General features: G+C 48.7%; 2 pseudogenes; both read right to left on the bottom strand.

Annotated features, from left to right (window-relative positions):
- Positions 1 to 12,138: 12,138 nt before the first annotated feature.
- On the bottom strand, positions 12,139 to 16,705 carry LOC146857093 (uncharacterized; annotated as a pseudogene).
- Positions 16,706 to 16,733: 28 nt separating this feature from the next.
- Positions 16,734 to 19,557, bottom strand: LOC146857092 (uncharacterized; annotated as a pseudogene).
- Positions 19,558 to 24,435: the final 4,878 nt, after the last annotated feature.

Here is a 24,435-nt window from a genome sequence, read left to right as displayed (position 1 = left end):
TTTTCTCTTCCCTTTGACCATAGACTGGACAATGAAGACATCAACAGCAGGGAGAAGACATGGGATCCAGCAGGCACCTGGGCGTAGCTTGACGACTTGGGCATTGCAGATTATCTGGCCCTCCTTCCTCATACCCATCAGCAGATGCAAGAGAAGACCCACAATGTGCCAGCCACATCTGCCGAACCTGGTCTTGTACAGGCAAAAAAACAGGATCCTGAAGCTAACATGGCCAGCACAGTTGCAGTCACTCTTGCAGTTGATGTACTAGAAGAGGTTGCGGCCATAACCTACCCGGGCAGTGTCATAGACAAGAATTGCGGCACAGATGCAGATGTCACGGCAAGAATCGAAAGGAAGGGTGTGGCCCATGATGGCAGATGCATTCGATGTGCCTCTGTAAGCTCTTTCTTGTACCTGCTGATTATCCTACATCATCCGCACCATCTGGCCATGAATCATCCTGTGCTGTGCGGGGGACTTGGCCGGTAGCACTGCCCAACCAAAACCTGACACCACCTGGGGTCAAGGGCTGGCGTGGCTGCTGAGGTGCACAAATGAGCAGCAAGGCATAGTGGATCTCGAACTCTAGCTGCTTCAATGGCCTGAGCTTGCAGGGAGGAGAGAAGCCACAGAGCAGTGAGACCAACAGGGCAGTGGGCTGACCTGGGTGCATTGATGGAGCTGTGCAACACTAAGACCTCCACAGGAGGGGAGGCCCTTGTGCGAGGATATGCAGTGAAGGATGCGTCAATGGATCATCACCAGATGGGGGCCCACTGTAGAAATCTTAATCAAAGTGTGCTGAGTGAAAGCAGGCCCCACAAAATGATCCTGTATAAGGCGGAATGCCTGTGAATATCATGCACTTCTTGGCGCTGCACTGGGGCCCTAAGGGGCGACATTGGCCCTTTCCCACCTATGCTGAGGCCTGGAACCTCCTGGGACCATGTGGCAAGCTTATGGAGGCTCATCTATGAGACCTGCTATCAAAGGGGCAGCAGAGATGGATCTTGGATGCTTGACTTCTCTGGTCAGAGTGCACGTGGTGGCTGTTAGCGCAGAAAGAGTGGCCCGAGGACCCTCATGGGCTCGCTGGCAATACCATGCTTTGCCTTCTGTGTACATCTCTCCATTTTCAGTGACCCTCCCACCATTGACTATTGTTCGAGCCCCACACCCCAAAGTGGTGTACGTATTGCAGGTTCAGCACCACATGATAGGCTTGGTGGTCCCCTGCACCTGATCGCTGGGTAAAACCACTTTGGGAGGGGCCGTGGCTCTTCTGTAAGCTCCAGACACCGGGAGAGTCATGATGGTGAAGCTGACGTCTACCAACGGTTTGGCCCTGAGTATCATCAGTGCTGCCACCCTGACAATCCCACCTGATCATAATCTGGGCACATTAATGCATTTAGAAGTCACCCTCTGCAGCCGCTCTGCCCAATTTGAGAAAGTGCTGCATGCTATTCTTGACACAAAAACCACACTAGAAGCCACAATTGATGCCTTCTGCCTAGAAATCAACCTGCTTCATGCAGATCATCGAAAGCTGCCAGAGCGTGTAGAGGATACTGAGTACTCTCTGACATCCGTACAGCCCAAGTTGTCATACCTCCAGACTCAGTTGCGAGACATGCGAGCGGAAGTCACCTCCCTTCACCAACAAGCGGAGGATGTGGCGGGCCGCTCCTGATGAAACAATGTTAATTTTCTTGGCTTCCCCAAATGCTCTGCGGGTCGAAACATGGATCTTTTTGCGGAACATAGGTTGATGAAAATGGTTCTGGAATGTAAAATGCTGTCATTCTTTTATGTGGAGCTGGCGCATCGAATACCAGGCAGACCACTGCCTCTAGGAGCTCATCCATGGCCAGTCATTGCCAGTTACTTGAAATATAGAGACAGAGACCTGATATTGCAGTTGTTAAGAACGAAGAGCCCCTGGAGGTTTAAGGGTGTCATTATAACAGGCTGTCTCGATTTCATAGCAGAAGTGCAACAAAAACGCAACTCCTACACTGCGATTAAGAAGCGACTCCGAGAACTGAACTTGAAATATGCGCTGCTCGCCTCTACCCTGTAATGCTTAAGGTAATTGACGGTGATGTCACTCACTTTTTCTCTTCCCCTGAGGATGTGTACACATGGCCCCATGTCAAGGGTCTAGTGAATAATATCAGTGAAGGCCAGACGACCTGTGAATGGCTGACGCCCTGTCCCCGGCATAAGAGGTTGATGAGGCATAGGAATCATCCCACACAGGAGTAGCTGTCCAGGGAGAAAACTCGAGCAGAAGTGGAGGCTCTGCACCACAGCAAAAAGCAATTTGAGATTTATCACTGGACCAGAAATCAGACACAAGCTCGGACATAGGGGGGCTTGGGGAATACATCAGAGGAGATAGCGAGTGGCCTGGACCTGACACCCAGACTAGCGTATGATCTCCTGTAAAGGTCTTGAGGTGTTCTTTTTGATGGGCCAGCGGATGGTGTTTGCTGCTTGGGACGTACCGAGCTGACTGTTGGCATTTCTTGGTCTGGGCCGGATGATACAGGAACTGTAGTGGGGCCATCAGCTGAATAACTTCAGTTCTTTGTGCACCAAGCCCCTGAAGGTTTCCAAAAAGGACTTGGTTTGTTTTATGGTTATTTTTTCTTTTATTGATTAATGTATTTGTTTGTGTAGTTTTGGCTAGAGACATAAGGTTTTCCTGTAGTGGGATGGGTTGGGTTTGTAATGTTTCTCTTTCCTTTGTTCTGTATGTGGAGTCATGAGCACACATCGTTTAGAGTGGATACTGAAGGAAATGGGTCAATTTGGCACAATGGGCGGATGCAGGATAGTTTCCTTACTGCGGTCATGCGGAGGCGATGTGGAGAGGAGGCTGTTGGTTTTTACAATACAAGATAATCCATAGGCACTCAAATACATGATGCTGTCTCACAATATAATTTAATGACATGGAATGTATGAGGCATGGTCAGCCCTGCTAAAGGACGTAATATACATCCTTACCTTTAAATATCACCATGCACTTATCGCGATCTTACAAGAGACACATCTCAAACAGGGGGAGATATATACAGTGGGTGTGAAGTGGAGATGGCCAGTGTATGTCACCACATCATCGGCCTACGTGAGGGGGTGTTGATCTGAATAGCCCCAGGGGTTCCATTCATGACAGATTTTCCTAGGATTAATGAAGGGGGTAGATGTGTGATTTCTGATGGCAACTTGGATGGATCACCACTTTCGGTGGTGGGCATTTATGCCCCCAACTTTAATTAAATGCAAAAAGAACAATTGATGCACAGAATGCAGAACAATGTCATACAATCACCCCAGTAAAGAGATCTGGGCCTAAATCCATCGTTTTTATGCTCACCATACCATTCCAGTTTGAACCCAGCCATATGCAAATCGGTCTTGACCCTGTGCCTCATTGGAGCAGTCCAGCCCGAACTGCCCGGCCAGGTCCTCCCTGGACTGGAAGCAAGTATCCTAGGACCGGTTTCGGGGTTTCACCCCTCATCAGCAAGAATAGCTTGACTCCAGTGGCATGGAGAGCAGGGGACCCACGGCTGGGCATACCCATCCCACTCGGGGTGACAAATACAAAAATAACAATTGATGGACAGAATGCAGAACAATGTCATACATTCACCACAGTATAGAGATCTGGGCCTAAATTCATCCTTTTTTTGCTCACCATGCCATTCCAGTTTAAACCCAGCCAGATTTGCATACAGCTTTGTCTTAACTGAGGTGGCAAATTGAGTTAAAGAACAATGATGGATTCAACCCAGATCTGTGACTGGAGGTGAGTGTCTGAAAAGTTGCAACTCTCCATCCGTCATCTCCTTGTGTTTGTTTTGTTCGCCCTAAGTTGGCAGGGTATGCCCAGACTTGGGTCCCTTGCTCACTTTGCCACTGAATTCAAGTTAGCCTGGCTGATGATGGGTGTTACCCCAAAACCGGTCCCAGGATGCTTGTTTCCGGTCCAGGGAAGACATGGCTTGGCAGTTCGGGCTCGACTGTTCCCATGAGGCACAGGATCAAGACTGATTTGCATATAGCTTTGTCTGAACTGGGGTGGCAAAGTGAGCTCAAGAACGATGATGAATTTAAACCCAGATCTGTGACTGGGGGTGAGTGTCTGAAAAGTTTCAGCGCTCCGTCCGTCTTCTCCTTGAGTTTGCTTGGTTCGCCCTAAGTTAGCAGGGTATGCCCAGACCTTAGTCCCTTGTTTGCTTTGCCACTGGATTCAAGCTAGCCTGGCTGATGATGGGTGTTACCCTGAAAATGGTCCCAGGATGTTTGCTTTGGGTCCAGGGAAGGCATGGCTTGGCAGTTTGGGCTAGACTGTTCCCATGAGGCACAGGATCAAGACTGATTTGCATATAGCTTTGTCTGAACTGGGGTGGCGAAGTGAGCTAAAGAAGGAAGATGGATTCAACCCATATCTGTGACTGGGTGTGAGTTTCTGAAAGGTTTCAGCGCTCTGTCTGTCATCTTCTTGTGTTTGCTTTGTTCGCCCTAAGTTGCAGGGTATGCCCAGACGTGGGTCCCTTGCTCACTTTGCCACTGGATCCAAGCTAGCCTGGCTGATGAAGGGTGTTACCCAGAAACCGGTCCCAGGACACTCGTTTCTGGTCCAGGGAAGACATGGCTTGGCAGTTCGGGCTGGCCTGTCACCATGAGGCACAGGATCAAGACTGATTAGCATATGGCTTTGTCTGAACTGGGGTGGCGAAGTGAGCTAAAGAACTATGATGGATTCAACCCAGATCTGTAACTGGGGTGAGTGTCTGAAAAGTTTCAGCGCTCCGTCTGTCATCTCCTTGTGTTCCCAACTTTAATCAGTCAGCCTTTCACAACAGTCTCACTTCAGTGCTTCTCCAGGACCCTCAGGCACCTGGGATGTGGGGCCGTTGTTTTAACTGTGTATCAAATGTGGACTGGGACCATTGTGCTTCCTCCTTTGTGGTGCCTCCTGTGTTTGCACATCACAACACTTTCAGGAGTGGATGAGTTGCAACCGTTGCATGATGTATGGAGTCTGGGTCATTCTACTGACAGCGAGTTTTCATTTTACTCCCCGGTCCATGCCATCTATACTAGGTTGAACCTTTTCCACTGCAGCGAACCACTAGGTGGGCATATTGCCAAGACAGAGTACTTGACATGCACCCTATCTGATCACTGTCCGTTGTTGTTAACACTCAGATGGGGGACACAGCGCCCCAGGGCACCGACCTGGAGGTTCCAAACCAAGGTCTTGCTTGACCCCCTTTTTTTATCGACGCAAATCGCCCACTATTTCGATCTGAATAAAGACACTACCCCAATCAGAGAGCTCCATAAGAAGGTGGCATGAGGGTATTGAATGGCAGCAACGGGGGGGTCCAATGGGTTTTGAATGAGGAGTTGCTCTCACTAGAGTGGGGGATGCGCATGCTTGAAACTGAGGTGGCCCAATGACCTGATGAACTTGAATGGCTCAGTCTCTTGCTTAAGGAGCATAGAGAATCTGAGTAATGCATGGCGAAATATGAATATAAGAGCCGACTTGAACTCTTGCATGAGGAGGGGGACCAAATGAGCAGACTTTTGGCCTCACTGGCGAAAAAAGGTCAACACTGCCGGCTTATAGGGGCCATCAAACTGACCAATGGTACGGTGGTGAATACTCAGGCTGCCATTAATACTGCTTTCCAGGAGTATTATCGTCCATATATATGGCAGAGAATGCTCCATCCCTTCCTCAAAGAATGTTTTTTTTAGGGGATCTACCCCTGCCTAGGCAGATGCTGCTGCAACAAGCTGACTTGGATGCGCTTCTCTGGCTAGAGGAGATGCAGACTGCCATAGCCCAGAATAGCACTCTGGAAGCAGACAGGCTCTAGATCAAATATTATACCACATTTGGCACACACCGTTCTAGAGGTATTTAATGAGGCTAGGCAGCTAGAGCAGCTTCTGGAATCTCTCTAGGAAGCGCTGATCATGGTTCTCCCCAAGCCAGGGCATGACCTCCTAGACATTCATTCTTATTGCCTTCTATCTCTCTTACACCTAGATTATAAGATACTGGGGAAGGTGTTGGCCAACAGGCTACTCCCTGTCATCGGTGCCTTCATGAGCATCAGTTTAGGTTTATACCCGAGCATAGCACTTTCCTGAATATTCGCTGGCTACTCCGCATAGTGAAGGTTATCCCATCTGACACCCGGGAGCAGGCTGCAGTTTCATTGGACATAGAGAAGGCTTTTGATAACCTGGGGTGGGACTACTTACTGGCTTCTCTGGAGGGGATGGGACCCAATTACCTCGGGTGGTTCTGCAGCTTGTATAAAAGTCCAAAAGTCCAAACAGGCAGGATGATCTCCAATAGATTTGATATACAGAGATGCACCATGCAAAATTTCCCTATCCCCATTAAACTTTGCCCTGGCCATGGAGCCTCTGGCCTGTAGATTGCAGATATGAGTACAACAATGTTATGTTATTTGATTCTTGGTATACTGCACTGCTCATCCCCGTAGGGCCATCTCGGCGGTGTAGGGCAGGTTGGTTGGGAGGAAGCGGTTAAAACAGCCAGGTTTTCAGGCACTTATTGAATTCCACCAAGCTTGGGCATGTTCGAATGGAAAGCGGATGCTTATTCCAGTGGAGTGGGGCAAGATAGGAGGAAGCACGTCCTCCGAATTTGGCTTTATGAATGCGAGGGGAACATACGAGTGATAGAGGCTAGAGCAGATATTTATTCTTGTAGAATGTGAAGAGTGAGCTTATTGCGTACATATTTTGGTCCTGATCCTGATAAAGACTTATATGCTAGGCAGAGCAGTTTGAATAGCGATCTCTTTCGTATGGGAAGCCAGTGTAGGTCTCTGAGTATAGGGGCTGATAGGGCTCTAGGTGGTAGGTTCTTAATCATACGTGCTGCTGTGTTTTGGACCACCTGTAGCTTGGTCAAAATTAATTTGCTATTGGCGCAGAACAAGGCATTTCCATAGTCCAGGCGGGAGATAATTAGCGCTTGGATGAGAGTCTTACCTGAGTGGTAGCCATCTTAAGATTTTTTTGAGCAAACACATAGTGCCAAAGCATGTACCACATACAGGGGTAATCTGATTTCGCATTGATAGTTGATCATCCAAGATTATGCCCACATTTCTTGAGAATCTATTGGGCTGAGGAGCAGACCCCAATTCTGCTGGCCACCAGTCATCCTCCCATATACTCTGATGTTTGCCAAACAGTATGATTTCTGTCTTTCCTGCATTGAGTTTCAGGCAATTAAGAGACATCCAAGTCACAATTTCATTCATGTAGGTGAGGAAGTTTTGTTTAATGTCTCAAACCAATAGGCTTTAATGAGTTGGGCCAGCGAGGTCATGTAAATATTGAAAAGTGTAAGGCTCAAGTAGTAGCCCTGGAGAACACCTTTTTTCAGTTGTATGGTACAAGAATGAACTGTCCCTATGGAGATTGTCTAAACCATGTCTTTGAGAAAATCGATCAGCCGGTCTTATTATTTATTTATTAAGGAGTTTTATATAGTGTCGGCCAGACCCGGGGGTATAGGAGCGCTTTACAACAGTTTAGTGCAGGAGTCATACAATAGAGCAGTAGTATACTTATTGGTTCGGAAGTCCAAGTGTGTTGTGCAGCATTGAGGTAGTACGTAGGTCCTGAGATAGTCTCATTGAGTGCACGTTGTCTTGGGTTGAACCTCTATGAGGGGGGAGGGAACAGGTAGGGGTCAAGGGGGGGAGGGGGAAGGTCTTAGTGATACAATGGTGGGGAGCTACGACGAGCAGGGAGTAGCGTTAGGGCGGCGGCTATCTGTTCGGGAGAGAGCGGTTGAGGAAGAGGTCTTTTAAGTGTTTTTTTAATTTTGTGAAGGACGGGATAGTCCTGATATCTGCTGGGATGGAGTTCCAGATTTTGTGAACGTTTCCAGTGACAGACCGTGCTGCGGTTTTTTGTTTGCGTGTTTTCAAAGGGATGAGTAGTAGGGTATTTGAGCTTCTGAGGGTCCTTGTCTGACCGGCCCTCTTGAGTTTGGCGGCCAGGTAGTCTGGTTTTCTTGTGTGCAGGGCTGTGTGCATGAGGCAGGTAGTTTTGAAGCTCCAGTCCAGTGCTAATCCTTTGATGCCTATCTGTTGGAGACGCCGCACCAGAATTGAGTGTGAGATGGTATTGAATGCAGCTGATAGATACAGCAGAATCAGCATGGCTGGCTATCGATCATCTAGTGCAAGTCTGATGGAGTCTACTACTGCAAGGAGAGTAGTATCAGTGCTATGGGCAGGTCTAACGCCTGACTGGGAAATGTTGAGTAGGCTGTTACTCTCTAAGTGGGTGGTGATCTATTTATTGACATATGTCTCCAATGTCTTTCCTAACAAGGGGAGGAGAGAGATAGGATGATAGTTCCCTGGTTCGTTTGGGTCGGTGTTCGATTCCTTCAAGATGGGAGAAACATGAGCTGCATTCCATTGTCTAGGAACAGCAGCTGAATTAAGAGATTTGTTGCATAATGCCGCAGAGGTCTGAGAAGGGTGATGATTTTTGGAGGGCATAGATCAGACTGTTTTTATTTTAACTAATAAGTCCTGCGTCTGTGTTAATGAAATAGGCTCAAAGTGATCAAGTGCACATGATTTGGGATAGTGAGATATTGTGAGTGGTGGGTCAGAGTTGACTTGAAAATAGTTGTAAATAGTGCAAATTATTGTCTGAAAGTGGGTAGCCGGATTATCACAAAATGTTTGGGAGGTAGGGATGCTGGTGGAGCAAGCCTGTGGTTTTGCAAAAGTCATGACTATTTTAAACAGTTCTGTGGAGGAGTTCACAGCCTGATTGATCTTTTGGATGAAAAATTATTTGTGTACCACCTTTATTTTTGCATGGTATGTATATAAGGTATCTTTGTATAGTTGTTTGTCTATGTTGGAGTTGGACCGTCGCCAATTGCGCTCAAGTCTTCTACAATGCGATTTGTCCATTTTTAATTCCGTCGTATACCATGGTGTGCTGTGTGTAAGATTATTCTTTGGTTTAGGTGTAAAGGGAGCTACAATATCAAGGGCATAGGTGATGGAGTCTTTGAACTGTGAGAGAGCTGCGTTTACATCCGATAGATTATCTAGAAGGGTGGTGGGAAACGCTTCTTGAAAAGCATCTAAAGTGATTTGTTTGCAGGGTCTCGTGATGGTGGGCCTTGGGTCTGTTGAAAACTGTAGTAATAGTGATCTGAAAGCTGAGTAAGAAATTATCTGTCCATGTAAATGGTAGTGGAGTGTCAACGTGTAATAGTTTTGTGGTGGATAAAATAAGGTCCAGCTTATGTCCAGTCAGAGTGGGTGGGGCTAGTTTTTGTGAGGTGTAAATTTAACATTTCAAGATTTGACAGCAGAATTGGAACATCGGTATCTGTAGTTGCGTCAATGTGAAGGTTAAAATCGCCAGATTGGAAGAAGTCTCGTGGTTAGAGCATAGGGTGCCAGATGCTTGGTTAGTTTTGGGTAGAACTTCTTTTTTGATCCAGGAGGGCAGTAAACAAGAGCACCATTCCAGTGGTTGCCATTGTGGGGGGGAAATGATAATTTCCACCAGTTCATAAGTAAGGGGTCAAGTATTTTGACTCACAATGTGTCCTTAAAAGCTATGGCTAGTCCCCCTCCCAATTTGAGCTCCCGATCATGCCTAATTAACTTATAGTTTTATGGAAATGCTATCAAAATACTGGGTATTGCAGACAATGGAGGATATTAGCACATTGCGAATACCACATAATATCCCTTTATGTGGATGATGCACTAGTATCCTTGTAAGATGTGACCACCTCACTCCCGGCCCTGATGACAAGGCTAGAGGATTTTAGGGTTGTGCCAGGGCTCAGGGTAAACTGGGCTGAGTTGTGTCTGTTCCCACTGGCCCCAGTATCTCAACCCGAATGTGGAACCTTAATGATATATCAAATACATGGGTGTTATACTATGTTTAAGTACCTAGGAGTCCCCGTCTACCATGCAGCCACTGATCTCAGGCAGGGTTATGACTTATTTTGACGGGGCACTGGCCTGGTCTGCAAATCCCTCCCCTCCTGGATGTTGTTGCCACTGTTCCTGCTGAGGCGTGTGGCAATCTCTAAGATGTTGGTACTACCCTGACTGCTATACTTCTTTGCAGCACTAACGCTATCCATTCCCAGAACTACAGAGTATCCTTACGGAGCTCATATAGGGAGCTGGTAGGAGGCAAGTGCAGCTCCCTATACTCCAGCAACTGCAACTTGAGGGGGGGAATAGGTGAACCCAATTATAGTTGTATTATGCGGCAGCATAGCTGCATTTGTCGATGCGGTGGTTGGGTATGGCTGCTTGTTCGGAGAGGGCGACCACTAAGAAGATTTTTAAGGAGACTCAGATTTACACTTGGTTATCGACTCATGGGGCCTGCCTACATCATGAGTCACATCAGATGAAGGGGGCTTGCTTTTGCTGGCACCGTTATGTGGGTGTCAATTGATCTCAACTGCCATATTCTCAGTTCATTCCGCTATGACAGCTGCCGCCCGTCTGGTGACCCGACATTTTGTTTGACATTCTGCAAAGCGACGATGATTGACCTCCTAGGGGACTTTTACCACTAGGGGAGCTTTATGTTCTTTCAGGATGTCCTGCAGTCACCTATGTGGTGACGGTAGGACAATATCTTGTGTATCATGCAATGTAGCATGTGGTACAGAGAGCTGCCCCAGTCACCGATGCTGCATGCATTACTCTCTAGGGAGGCACAGGCGTGCCATCAGTGTCCTGTATAATGCATTGAACTCCACTGAGCAGGGGAGGACCGAGAGGGCCAGGGCGAGATGGACCACAGCCCTCCCACACCCACTGACAGAAAAGCACTGGTGCCAGACACTCCAACACAATAAAGGAGTGATCTGTAATCCACGCTTTTGGTTTACACTCATTTCATTTCATTTATTATCTTTATACGGTTTACACAGGGGAGACCATAAAAGTTCACAGTAAAAAAGGTAATATTTTAAAACAATATCTCATTTCTCAGTGACTGTTCCCAGTAGCAAAACGTGAGAATTTTGAGTTGGGCAGTGCAGTCTCATGAAACCTAAAAACAAAAACCTACTAGGTGGTCTGCCATGTTAATGATTGAAACAACCTGATGCTACCCTCACGTATAAAATTCAGTTTGCTCTTATCTGCTACGGAGGCGTCCTTAAAAATACATTTTAAAATCTCACAATTCATTAAAAACTAAGGGACATATTATCAAGCACAGTGTTAAAACTATGGACGCTTTAGCGGCAGAAAACTGCCGCTAAAGCAGCGCTAATGGGCTTGATAATATGCAGCAGAGAATTCCAATAGAAGCCCATATTGACACCAGAACATGGGCTTCTATGGGAATTCTCACGGGCATATTATCAAGCCCATTATCGCCGCTTTAGCGGCAGTTTTCTGCCACTAAAGCAGCGATAATTTTCACGCCATTTCTTGATAATATGCCCCTAACATTCTACATAAAATATTATGATTAAAATTCCTGGCCATGTACTTTAAACCAACTATAGACCGCTACTAGTTTGTGTTCATTGACATACATGCCCAAATTGCAGCTTTTCAGAACATTCCCACAGAAAAAATGCTCTTGTTATCAGTGAGTTGAAGGAACTTCCTGTATACTTCTCTATAGTCACTGGTGACAAAACATTTAATTAGGGAAAGTAAGATTTTTTTAGTGTCATTTTTTTTAGTTTAAAAACTGAGTTTATTCATATACAAAATATAAAAAATAAATACATATATTAATAGACATATTTTGAAAACCTCACTAATAGGATGATGCACACATTGAAACAACCTCAACAATGCAATATGGAATATACTAAAGAGTTTTAGTATAGGTGTGCAATATCAAACACAAGAGATGGTGAACCCTCTCAGCCAGGCGAAGTCCCTGCCATCAATGACTTTGCAGTGATCAATGACTTTGGAATTCTCGCCCAATATGGTAAAGGTTTTTTGCATTTTTATTAAGTGCACCAGCTTTTTCGGGTTCCACTGCATCACACGATGACTGTGTTTTATTACCCTGTCATAGGGCAGGGGATTCCTTTCTCTTTGCTTCGACTAAATTCACAGTCACCCTTGCTGAGCCACTAGGTAGCGCTCTCCCCACACAAGTCCAACACAACTTCTCATCCTCCATGCAGAATGCTCCATTGACATACGACTGCTGGGAAGGGTCCTCGGAGCTATTGGAGAGTGTGTGCTTTGTGATGGAACTGGACAAATAAGGAGTCTCCAAGGGGACCTTGTTGAAGTTGCTAGACTCATGATTGGAGCTGTGCTTCATCTGGACCTGCTTGAACAGGTGGAGCAGGTGGGATTTGGACACCGTTCCTATCCTGAAGAACCAGATGTTTCCACAGTCGATCTTGGTGCAGTTGATGATGGTGGAGGCGATGTTCTCTGCAGAAGGCCCTTTGCAGAGGACTCCGTCCACCTTGTCTCCCAACTCGGCGTACACTTGGTTGTGGTGAGTGGTGTCGGCTTCTCCACTCGGATTAGCTGATGAGACCACAATGGGCCCAACCAGGTCAATCAGGGATGTGGTCACAGAACAATCTGGAATCCTGATGGCGATGCTCTCTGCGGTGCCAATGTACTTAGCGGAGTCCTCTAGACTGAAGCACTGCAGCCACTCACCTCTTGGTATGACCAGGCTCATTGTCGAAGGCCAGGCCGCCTGCTTGAAGTCCCAGAGCAGAGGGCTGAAGAGGTGCCTAGCCGGCTGTAGCTGCTTCAAGTTCGAGATCCAGATTGACATGTGGGTGTCCTTGGGCTTCAGCTTTGTCCTGTACACCTTTTCCACGGCGGCAGGGCGGTTACAAGCTCCCACCATAACACATACACCGGGTCTGTGGGGACACCACAGATTCCTCCATCCTTCATGATGTCTGCAATCTGCTTGACGAATGTGGCCCTCCTGGCAGGAAGGTGGGGCACTTGAAGGCTCCACCCCCATGTCCCTGGAGCTGCAGAAGTGGGCGACCCATGGGCAGCTGGGGTTCTTCAAAGGTTTTACTGACCAGCCCAGCCAGGAAACAGTAGAAGCTGACCACGCCAACGATGATGGTGACAGCAATGTCATACCCAACTGGGAGGGCTGCGACAGCATCCAATAGAAAACTTAGTTCAAAGGTGAGGCAGTACAGGAACCAGGCTTTGCTTAGGAACAGCAGATGATGCCCACAGCCATGTGGAAGCCCCTCATGGGGCCGTAGAGGCCACCGTATCTGGTGAGACCCCAGATGATCCACATAGTACCATAAAGAATAAAGGTGTTGATCTCAAGGGTCTTACCACATGAGAAGGCCACAGAGAAGTTTCAGAAGCCCAGCAGCTACCACCACCCACAGTACGAACGTGCATCTGTTGGGTTCACTGACATGGTGATTGCAAAGGCAGCTAAAATGCTGAATGCGTGGCCAAGCTCCTCTCCATCAGTATACTTAGAATAGCCAAGGTAAGGAACATGCAGGTCTTTTTCTTGACATAACTTGAAAATGCTAATAGGTGCGAAGAGGCTCTTAACAATCCCTTCCCCTGTTGGGACATTGGTGGCCGCTTTCATATTGTAAAGTTTAATGAGTGTCATAAGTGCTGAAGCCACGTAAATAGCCACATTCAATCCTTGGAATCCACCATGGAAGAAACCAGTAGGACGCAAAGCCAAAACGATGCAGTAGGTCACATAAAACAACAGATATAGCCCATCCACTAGCCCCTAACTGTCATGAATATAGCCAAGACCAAAAACAGGAGCTGAAAGATCACCAGTAATGGGACAGGGAAAATGGGTTCAGTTGCCTGCCAGAACTGGTAGAGCAAGGAATACCCTTCAGTGAGCCATAGGATGGAGGTGAAGCTAAAGAAGGTGGCCGCCAGAGTATCCAAGGATCGATACGACAGGATGCAGACCCCTATCTGGAAGAGTCCGCCCATCCAGAGCCAAGGCACCTGCCCCACAAAGAGACTGTTGGTCACTCCCAGGACCCTGCATCCAAAGACGCTGGCGGACACCATATTCAAGGTCATCCCAATGATGACCAGGTCATTGCTGCTGGCGGCCATGGGTGAGCCTTGGGTGATGGCTTTAGCCATAGCCAGATCTGTGCCAGGTAGGGTGACCAACTTCCCAGTAATTATATAAAGGAGCCTCCCTCCACCAAAGTATGTCCCAACAAGACAGACGATGAGGTGGTTAGAAGCCACAGCCGAGGCACCAAAGCGACTGTCATAGTATATGGCGGTTTCATGGGCAGCAGAAAGCGAGATGGCCAAGGCCATCATGGCGAGGCCAGCCTCCTTCTGAAGGATGCCCACCAGACTGATGATGAGCAGTCCCAAGGTGAAGGCTGCAAGAGCAGGGACCATGGCATTACGAAGATCAAGGGACCCACTGAGGATCCCCTGCCCATTCAAGATATGGATCACTCCCTTAGAGCACCATAGTGCTGAGACAGTCAGGCAGAATGACACAAACTGGGGACAGGACTACGGCTCCTCCGGACTCCTGTATATCCCAGCAGAGCTGCCAATATGATCAATAGGAGCCCCATGGCAGTAGCGGCTCCTCGTGGGAGTGCTGCGAGGCGGTGAGGCGGGGCGGGGGAGGGACTAAGTGGGGGAGTTCAGTTAATAAATAAATAAATAAAATGAATTTCATTGCGTGCACTGCATTGACCCGCAGCACTCCCACGAGGAGCCGCTACTGCCCAGAAATGTGCTGGGGATGAGGGGCGTGGCTCTAGAGGAGCTGTATGATGTCACTGCCAGCAGGAGAGAGCCATCAAACTTGAGGGGGGGAATAGGTGAACCCAATTATAGTTGTATTATGCGGCAGCATAGCTGCATTTGTCGATGCGGTGGTTGGGTATGGCTGCTTGTTCGGAGAGGGCGACCACTAAGAAGATTTTTAAGGAGACTCAGATTTACACTTGGTTATCGACTCATGGGGCCTGCCTACATCATGAGTCACATCAGATGAAGGGGGCTTGCTTTTGCTGGCACCGTTATGTGGGTGTCAATTGATCTCAACTGCCATATTCTCAGTTCATTCCGCTATGACAGCTGCCGCCCGTCTGGTGACCCGACATTTTGTTTGACATTCTGCAAAGCGACGATGATTGACCTCCTAGGGGACTTTTACCACTAGGGGAGCTTTATGTTCTTTCAGGATGTCCTGCAGTCACCTATGTGGTGACGGTAGGACAATATCTTGTGTATCATGCAATGTAGCATGTGGTACAGAGAGCTGCCCCAGTCACCGATGCTGCATGCATTACTCTCTAGGGAGGCACAGGCGTGCCATCAGTGTCCTGTATAATGCATTGGACTCCACTGAGCAGGGGAGGACCGAGAGGGCCAGGGCGAGATGGACCACAGCCCTCCCACACCCACTGACAGAAAAGCACTGGTGCCAGACACTCCAACACAATAAAGGAGTGATCTGTAATCCACGCTTTTGGTTTACACTCATTTCATTTCATTTATTATCTTTATACGGTTTACACAGGGGAGACCATAAAAGTTCACAGTAAAAAAGGTAATACTTTAAAACAATATCTCATTTCTCAGTGACTGTTCCCAGTAGCAAAACGTGAGAATTTTGAGTTGGGCAGTGCAGTCTCATGAAACCTAAAAACAAAAACCTACTAGGTGGTCTGCCATGTTAATGATTGAAACAACCTGATGCTACCCTCACGTATAAAATTCAGTTTGCTCTTATCTGCTACGGAGGCGTCCTTAAAAATACATTTTGAAATCTCACAATTCATTAAAAACTAAGGGACATATTATCAAGCACAGTGTTAAAACTATGGACGCTTTAGCGGCAGAAAACTGCCGCTAAAGCAGCGCTAATGGGCTTGATAATATGCAGCAGAGAATTCCAATAGAAGCCCATATTGACACCAGAACATGGGCTTCTATGGGAATTCTCACGGGCATATTATCAAGCCCATTATCGCCGCTTTAGCGGCAGTTTTCTGCCACTAAAGCAGCGATAATTTTCACGCCATTTCTTGATAATATGCCCCTAACATTCTACATAAAATATTATGATTAAAATTCCTGGCCATGTACTTTAAACCAACTATAGACCGCTACTAGTTTGTGTTCATTGACATACATGCCCAAATTGCAGCTTTTCAGAACATTCCCACAGAAAAAATGCTCTTGTTATCAGTGAGTTGAAGGAACTTCCTGTATACTTCTCTATAGTCACTGGTGACAAAACATTTAATTAGGGAAAGTAAGATTCTTTTAGTGTTATTTTTTTTAGTTTAAAAACTGAGTTTATTCATATACAAAATATAAAAAATAAATACATATATTAATAGACATATTTTGAAAACCTCACTAATAGGATGATGCACACATTGAAACAACCTCAACAATGCAATATGGAATATACTAAAGAGTTTTAGTATAGGTGTGCAATATCAAACACAAGAGATGGTGAACCCTCTCAGCCAGGCGAAGTCCCTGCCATCAATGACTTTGCAGTGATCAATGACTTTGGAATTCTCGCCCAATATGGTAAAGGTTTTTTGCATTTTTATTAAGTGCACCAGCTTTTTCGGGTTCCACTGCATCACACGATGACTGTGTTTTATTACCCTGTCATAGGGCAGGGGATTCCTTTCTCTTTGCTTCGACTAAATTCACAGTCACCCTTGCTGAGCCACTAGGTAGCGCTCTCCCCACACAAGTCCAACACAACTTCTCATCCTCCATGCAGAATGCTCCATTGACATACGACTGCTGGGAAGGGTCCTCGGAGCTATTGGAGAGTGTGTGCTTTGTGATGGAACTGGACAAATAAGGAGTCTCCAAGGGGACCTCGTTGAAGTTGCTAGACTCATGATTGGAGCTGTGCTTCATCTGGACCTGCTTGAACAGGTGGAGCAGGTGGGATTTGGACACCGTTCCTATCCTGAAGAACCAGATGTTTCCACAGTCGATCTTGGTGCAGTTGATGATGGTGGAGGCGATGTTCTCTGCAGAAGGCCCTTTGCAGAGGACTCCGTCCACCTTGTCTCCCAACTCGGCGTACACTTGGTTGTGGTGAGTGGTGTCGGCTTCTCCACTCGGATTAGCTGATGAGACCACAATGGGCCCAACCAGGTCAATCAGGGATGTGGTCACAGAACAATCTGGAATCCTGATGGCGATGCTCTCTGCGGTGCCAATGTACTTAGCGGAGTCCTCTAGACTGAAGCACTGCAGCCACTCACCTCTTGGTATGACCAGGCTCATCGTCGAAGGCCAGGCCGCCTGCTTGAAGTCCCAGAGCAGAGGGCTGAAGAGGTGCCTAGCCGGCTGTAGCTGCTTCAAGTTCGAGATCCAGATTGACATGTGGGTGTCCTTGGGCTTCAGCTTTGTCCTGTACACCTTTTCCACGGCGGCAGGGCGGTTACAAGCTCCCACCATAACACATACAACGGGTCTGTGGGGACACCACAGATTCCTCCATCCTTCATGATGTCTGCAATCTGCTTGACGAATGTGGCCCTCCTGGCAGGAAGGTGGGGCACTTGAAGGCTCCACCCCCATGTCCCTGGAGCTGCAGAAGTGGGCGACCCATGGGCAGCTGGGGTTCTTCAAAGGTTTTACTGACCAGCCCAGCCAGGAAACAGTAGAAGCTGACCACGCCAACGATGATGGTGACAGCAATGTCATACCCAACTGGGAGGGCTGCGACAGCATCCAATAGAAAACTTAGTTCAAAGGTGAGGCAGTACAGGAACCAGGCTTTGCTTAGGAACAGCAGATGATGCCCACAGCCATGTGGAAGCCCCTCATGGGGCCGTAGAGGCCACCGTATCTGGTGAGACCCCAGATGATCCACATAGTACCATAAAGAATAAAGGTGTTGATCTCAAGGGTCTTACCACATGAGAAGGCCACAGAGAAGTTTCAGAAGCCCAGCAGCTACCACCACCCACAGTACGAACGTGCATCTGTTGGGTTCACTGACATGGTGATTGCAAAGGCGGCTAAAATGCTGAATGCGTGGCCAAGCTCCTCTCCATCAGTATACTTAGAATAGCCAAGGTAAGGAACATGCAGGTCTTTTTCTTGACATAACTTGAAAATGCTAATAGGTGCGAAGAGGCTCTTAACAATCCCTTCCCCTGTTGGGACATTGGTGGCCGCTTTCATATTGTAAAGTTTAATGAGTGTCATAAGTGCTGAAGCCACGTGAATAGCCACATTCAATCCTTGGAATCCACCATGGAAGAAACCAGTAGGACGCAAAGCCAAAACGATGCAGTAGGTCACATAAAACAACAGATATAGCCCATCCACTAGCCCCTAACTGTCATGAATATAGCCAAGACCAAAAACAGGAGCTGAAAGATCACCAGTAATGGGACAGGGAAAATGGGTTCAGTTGCCTGCCAGAACTGGTAGAGCAAGGAATACCCTTCAGTGAGCCATAGGATGGAGGTGAAGCTAAAGAAGGTGGCCGCCAGAGTATCCAAGGATCGATACGACAGGATGCAGACCCCAATCTGGAAGAGTCCACCCATCCAGAGCCAAGGCACCTGCCCCACAAAGAGACTGTTGGTCACTCCCAGGACCCTGCATCCAAAGACGCTGGCGGACACCATATTCAAGGTCATCCCAATGATGACCAGGTCATTGCTGCTGGCGGCCATGGGTGAGCCTTGGGTGATGGCTTTAGCCATAGCCAGATCTGCGACAGGTAGGGTGACCAACTTCCCAGTAATTATATAAAGGAGCCTCCCTCCACCAAAGTATGTCCCAACAAGACAGACGATGAGGTGGTTAGAAGCCACAGCCGAGGCACCAAAGCGACTGTCATAGTATATGGCGGTTTCATGGGCAGCAGAAAGCGAGATGGCCAAGGCCATCATGGCGAGGCCAGCCTCCTTCTGAAGGATGCCCACCAGACTGATGATGAGCAGTCCCAAGGTGAAGGCTGCAAGAACAGGGACCATGGCATTACGAAGATCAAGGGACCCACTGAGGATCCCCTGCCCATTCAAGATATTGATCACTCCCTTAGAGCACCATAGTGCTGAGACAGTCAGGCAGAATGACACACACTGGGGACAGGACTACGGCTCCTCCGGACTCCTGTATATCCCAGCAGAGCTGCCAATATGATCAATAGGAGCCCCATGGCAGTAGCGGCTCCTCGTGGGAGTGCTGTGAGGCGGTGAGGCGGGGCGGGGGAGGGACTAAGTGGGGGAGTTCAGTTAATAAATAAATAAATAAAATGAATTTCATTGCGTGCACTGCATTGACCCGCAGCACTCCCACGAGGAGCCGCTACTGCCCAGAAATGTGCTGGGGATGAGGGGCGTGGCTCTAGAGGAGCTGTATGATGTCACTGCCAGCAGGAGAGAGCCTGCAGAGATGTACAGGATCCGAAGGAATAGGGAAGGGGCTCTAGTGCCTTTCCTGGCTCTGGCATCCTGCGGCAGGAGTAAATCTGGAGCGAGTCGTCTAGGGCTAAATCCATGGTGACTCTGGAGCATGGGCTGAATCCGCAGTGAGTCTGGGCTGAATCCGCAGTGAGTCCGGAGTATGGGATGATGAGTCTGGAGTTTGGGCCGAACCCTGAGTAAGTACGTTGTATGTGCTGAATCCGGAGTGTGGATGAATCTTGAGCCTGTCAGGCTGCGCAGCTGGAGTGTGCCCGGGTCAGTCAGTGCTGGAGTCTCACCAAGATTATTTCAGTGTCAATAGAGTAAAAACCACAAAAGAATAAAAAGTGCAGCAGTGATTGGCCTGAACTCCCATTACATGAGCAGGGGGTGGAGTCCAAATTTTCCTGAAATCCTAAGGGGAAGCATAGCATATATTTCAGAGTGTCAGCCCTGAATCGAAACATCAAACATCTCTCCGCCCCAAAGGTTCTGTTGAATACATCGCCAGCAATCTTAAATAAATCAACAGTAATCTGTCCGCTTCCAAACTCATATATGCTGCAACGCTTGACTCTAAAACCTCAGTTGCCAATCTGTCAGCATTGAGAGATTTGTACAGAGCCCTTTGAAGCTCTTTTTAACTAACAGTTGGCGATCCTTCCGAGTCTTCAAATAAGTGCTGGTAACCTACTTTCCGTAGACAAGACTCAACGGTTTCCAGCCATGGAATACTCTTGCCTTTTTCACATGCGAGAAAGTCTTGAATAAAATCCTTAGTGAGACTTGCCTGTGTATTCCTCCAATGTGCAAGCCATATTAGTGTAGGTCGGGAGTATATGTAATCCTCAATATACGCGATAGTCAATTCACTATGGGAAATAAAATTAGAGGAGGAAATGGGAACTCTTAATACTCTTCTGCAAAACCTGTTTTCTTCCACTTGAATAGAATTACACTTATTAATGCCCCATACCTCTGCCCCGTATATGGCTGTTGGTCTACATTGTGTTGTAAAAATCTGCAGAAGAAGGAGAAGGGCTCCTCCCTTACCTGTCTGGGCAAGCAAAGCAGCGAGTTAACTGCTCTTGATAATTTATAGCTGCTCTGTGTAACATGTTCAGTCCATAAACCATTATCTGTAAATGTTATTTCCAGATATAATAAAGTGAGAGTACATTTTAGAGAGGCCTCCACCACCTTAAGTGTTTCCAGGTTCATTGTCTTCGGCCCACCGGTCATTATGTATGATTTATTAAAATTGGTGTGTACATCCAGGGATTTCATAAAATGTACAAATCCATACACTAAGGTGCCGATTCCGATCCGTTCAAAAAAATTACCGTACGACTCGTATCGGTATTTTTTTACGTACGAATCGTACAAGTGCCTTCCCACCGGTGAAGTACGATTCGTACGTGAAAAATACATACGAATCGCTTTGGGAAAAGTCTACGAGACGTCCCCGGACAGTTTTACATACAAATCGTAAAACTGAAGTCCGAGCGCGCAAGTACGATCCGTACCGCGCTTCCGAAAACACAAGCGCATGGAAAAGGCCCCGTACGGAGCAAACGCCGTACCACTCGTATCCGGGTAAACTTGTGCCCGGGATACTAGTCGTACAGCCCCCCCTCCCCCCATATGTCAGCACCGTACCCCCCCCATGTCCGCACTCTACCCCAGCCTCGTACGTGTACGCACTGTACCCCACCACCGTACCCCAGCCCTGTACTTGGATGCACCGTACCCCAGCGCCGTACCCCAGGCCCGTACTTGGACGCACGGTACCCCAGCGCCGTACCCCAGCCACGTACCCCAGCGCCGTACCCCAGCCCCGTACATGTACGCACCGTACCCCACCACCATATCCCAGCCCCGTACATGTACGCACCGTAACCCAACACCGTACCCCAGCCCCGTACTTGTACGCACCATACCCCACTGCCGTACCCCAGCCCCGTACTTGGACGCACCGTACCCCAGCACCATACCCCAGCCCCGTACATGTACGCACCGTACCCCAACACCGTACCCCTGCCCTGTACATGTACGCACCGTACCCCAACACCATACCCCAGCCCCATACATGTACGCACCGTACCCCACCAGCGTATCCCAGCCCCGTACTTGTACGCACCGTACCCCACCACTGTACCCCACCACTGTACCCCAGCCCCGTACTTGGACACACCATACCCCAGCGCCGTACCCCAGGCCCGTACTTGGATGCACGGTACCCCAGCGCCGTACCCCAGCCCCGTACAGGTACGCACCGTACCCCAAGACCGTACCCCAGCCCGGTACTTGGATGCACCATACCTCACCACCGTACCCCAGCATCGTGTATGTACGAACTGTATAACAACATTGCATATGTGAGCACTGTACAACAACATCGCGTATGTACGCACCTTACATACGCTAAAATGACTCGTACAGAACCAGGACACTGTAAAACAGCACAAGGAGGGTCAATTTGACTCGCACAACACCACAAAACACGTCTACAGTAGAACAAACAACTAAAAGACTGACCTGGCACATCCAAACAGGCAAACAGAGGCCCAAACTCACAACCACCTCTTATAACACACCCACCAAAATTTCAAACCCAGCCACACCCACAAATCGACCAATAAAAAGGGCCCACACTCACAAACCATGAGCCTTTGCAACAGACCCACTGCTGACAGACACCACACACAAACAACTGCACCCATACACCTTAACTTACACACCTTCACACAACCTCCTTCACACATATGCCCTCTACACATTCACACACACCCCTACACATTCACACCCACACACCCACAACCATCCACACCCACACCCCACACCATGCCCACAGACAAGAATGCAAAGTTCACAAGGGAGGAGCTGGACATCCTTGTCAACGAAGTCATCAGAGACGAGCCACACCTCTTTGGAACATTGGTCAGACAGACCAGCATAGCCGAAAAATCACGCCTGTGGCAGAGGATCGTCGATCGGGTGAAAGCTGTTGCGCCCATCAGAAGGACCAGGAATGAATGCCAAGCCAGGTGGTACGATCTGCGGAGGGCAGTCAAGCGCAAAATGAACGAGGACTACGCCCAGAGCAACATCACTGGAGGTGGGCTGCCCCGCAGACCGGTACATTACCATCCCTGGGAGGAGAAGGTGATGGCCCTGCTTCCGCCAGTGGGAGTACACGAAGTCGAAGGAGATGCTGTGCCTGGTGAGTACACAAACAACTTACGTAACATGGGGGTAATGGCATCCACACCCCAACTACAACAAATGCACTCACCTACCCCCAAGCCCTCCCCGGACATAACCGCACTCAAAAACAACGCTCATGCCACTAACATGTGTATGCCCCATTCACAAAGCAAGGCCATGCCATGTCCCAGGCTACACAAACCACAAACCCAAGACTGGATGTCCGGGATGCTGGGAGGGTGGGGATCACAAAACATATTGTACAACTCAGAAACAGACACCATTGCCCTCAGCCCATATGGCCCAGGTACACACCCATGCACCATGCTCAATGCACAGGGACTGGCAAAGTACTGACAAGGTAGCTGACACTTGGCCCTGCTGTAGGCAGCACAAGGCCCTCCTGTGACCACTGCAAACTCAAACACAAACATAACAAGCTCAGATATCTAGGACAGGAACTCACACTCACTGACATGGCAGCATGCTCCATGGGGAGACAGATACATCACCTGGGAGACCCACTGCCAAATCACACTACACCCACCAGCAGGCACCGTCAATCAATTAACAATTGATCAGGGTACTTGTAAGGCGCGCTACTTACCCGTGAGGGTCTCAAGGCGCTGAGGCTGGGAGGGGGGTTCCACTACTGCTCGAAGAGCCAGGTCTTGAGGAGTCTTCTGAAGGCAAGTAGGTCTTGGGTCAGTCGTAGGTGGGTTGGGAGGGTGTTCCAGGTCTTGGCGGCGAGGTAGGAGAAGGATCTGCCGCAGGCGGTCGTACGTTGGATGCGGGGGACAGCTGCGAGGGCGAGGCTGCCGGAGCGGAGCTGGCGGGTGGGGGTGTAGAAGCTGAGTCTGATGTTCAGGTAGGCCTGTCCGGCGTTGTGGAGTGCCTTGTGTGCGTGGGTGAGGAGCTTGAAGGTGATCCTCTTGTCGATGTGGAGCCAGTGCAGGTCACTCAGGAGGGGGGTGATGTGGCTGTGGCGGGGGGCGTTGACGATCAGTCGTGCGGAGGCGTTTTGGAAGCGTTGTAGCCGCCGTTGGTGTTTGGATGGGAGTCCTGCGTAGAGTGTGTTGCCGTAGTCCAGTCTGCTGCTGACGAGGGCCTGTGTCACTGTTCTACTTGTTTCAGTCGGGATCCACCTATAGAGCCGGCGGAGCGTGCGTAGGGTGTTGTAGCGTTGACCTGCTTGGACATGGAGAGGGAGGATGCGATGATCGTTCCTAGGTTGCGTGCGTGGTCGGTGGGTGTCGGTGCTGTCCCCAGAGCGGTCGACCACCAGGAGTCGTCCCAGGCTGAGGGTGTGGGTCCCAGGATGAGGACCTCCATCTTGTCCGAGTTCAGTTTAAGATGGCCTCTCCTCATCCAGTCGGCGATGGCCCTCAGACCCTTGTGGATGTTTGTTTTGGCGGTGTGAGGGTCCTTGGTGAGGGAGAGGATGAGCTGGGTGTCGTCGGCGTAGGAGATGATGTTGAGGTTGTGGTGGTGGGCCACTTGTGTGAGGGGGGCCATGTGGATGTTGAACAGCGTCGGGCTGAGGGATGATCAGTCACCCCTTACACAAGCACACACCCCCGGGGCAGCCAATGGAGTTACCCACTCTCACAATGGACATGTGACACAACAAGATCAAGCCACAGCCAAAGAAGCATCCAAACCCAAATTCAACATGTCAAACACCCTGGAGAACATTTCAATCAGTCCCCTGCAACATA

The sequence above is a fragment of the Triturus cristatus genome, chromosome 3_2, assembly GCF_964204655.1.
Source record: "Triturus cristatus chromosome 3_2, aTriCri1.1, whole genome shotgun sequence".
Classification (NCBI taxonomy): domain Eukaryota; kingdom Metazoa; phylum Chordata; class Amphibia; order Caudata; family Salamandridae; genus Triturus; species Triturus cristatus.
The sequence above is the reverse complement of the archived record's forward strand: the minus strand, read 5'-3'. Positions and strand labels throughout refer to the sequence as shown.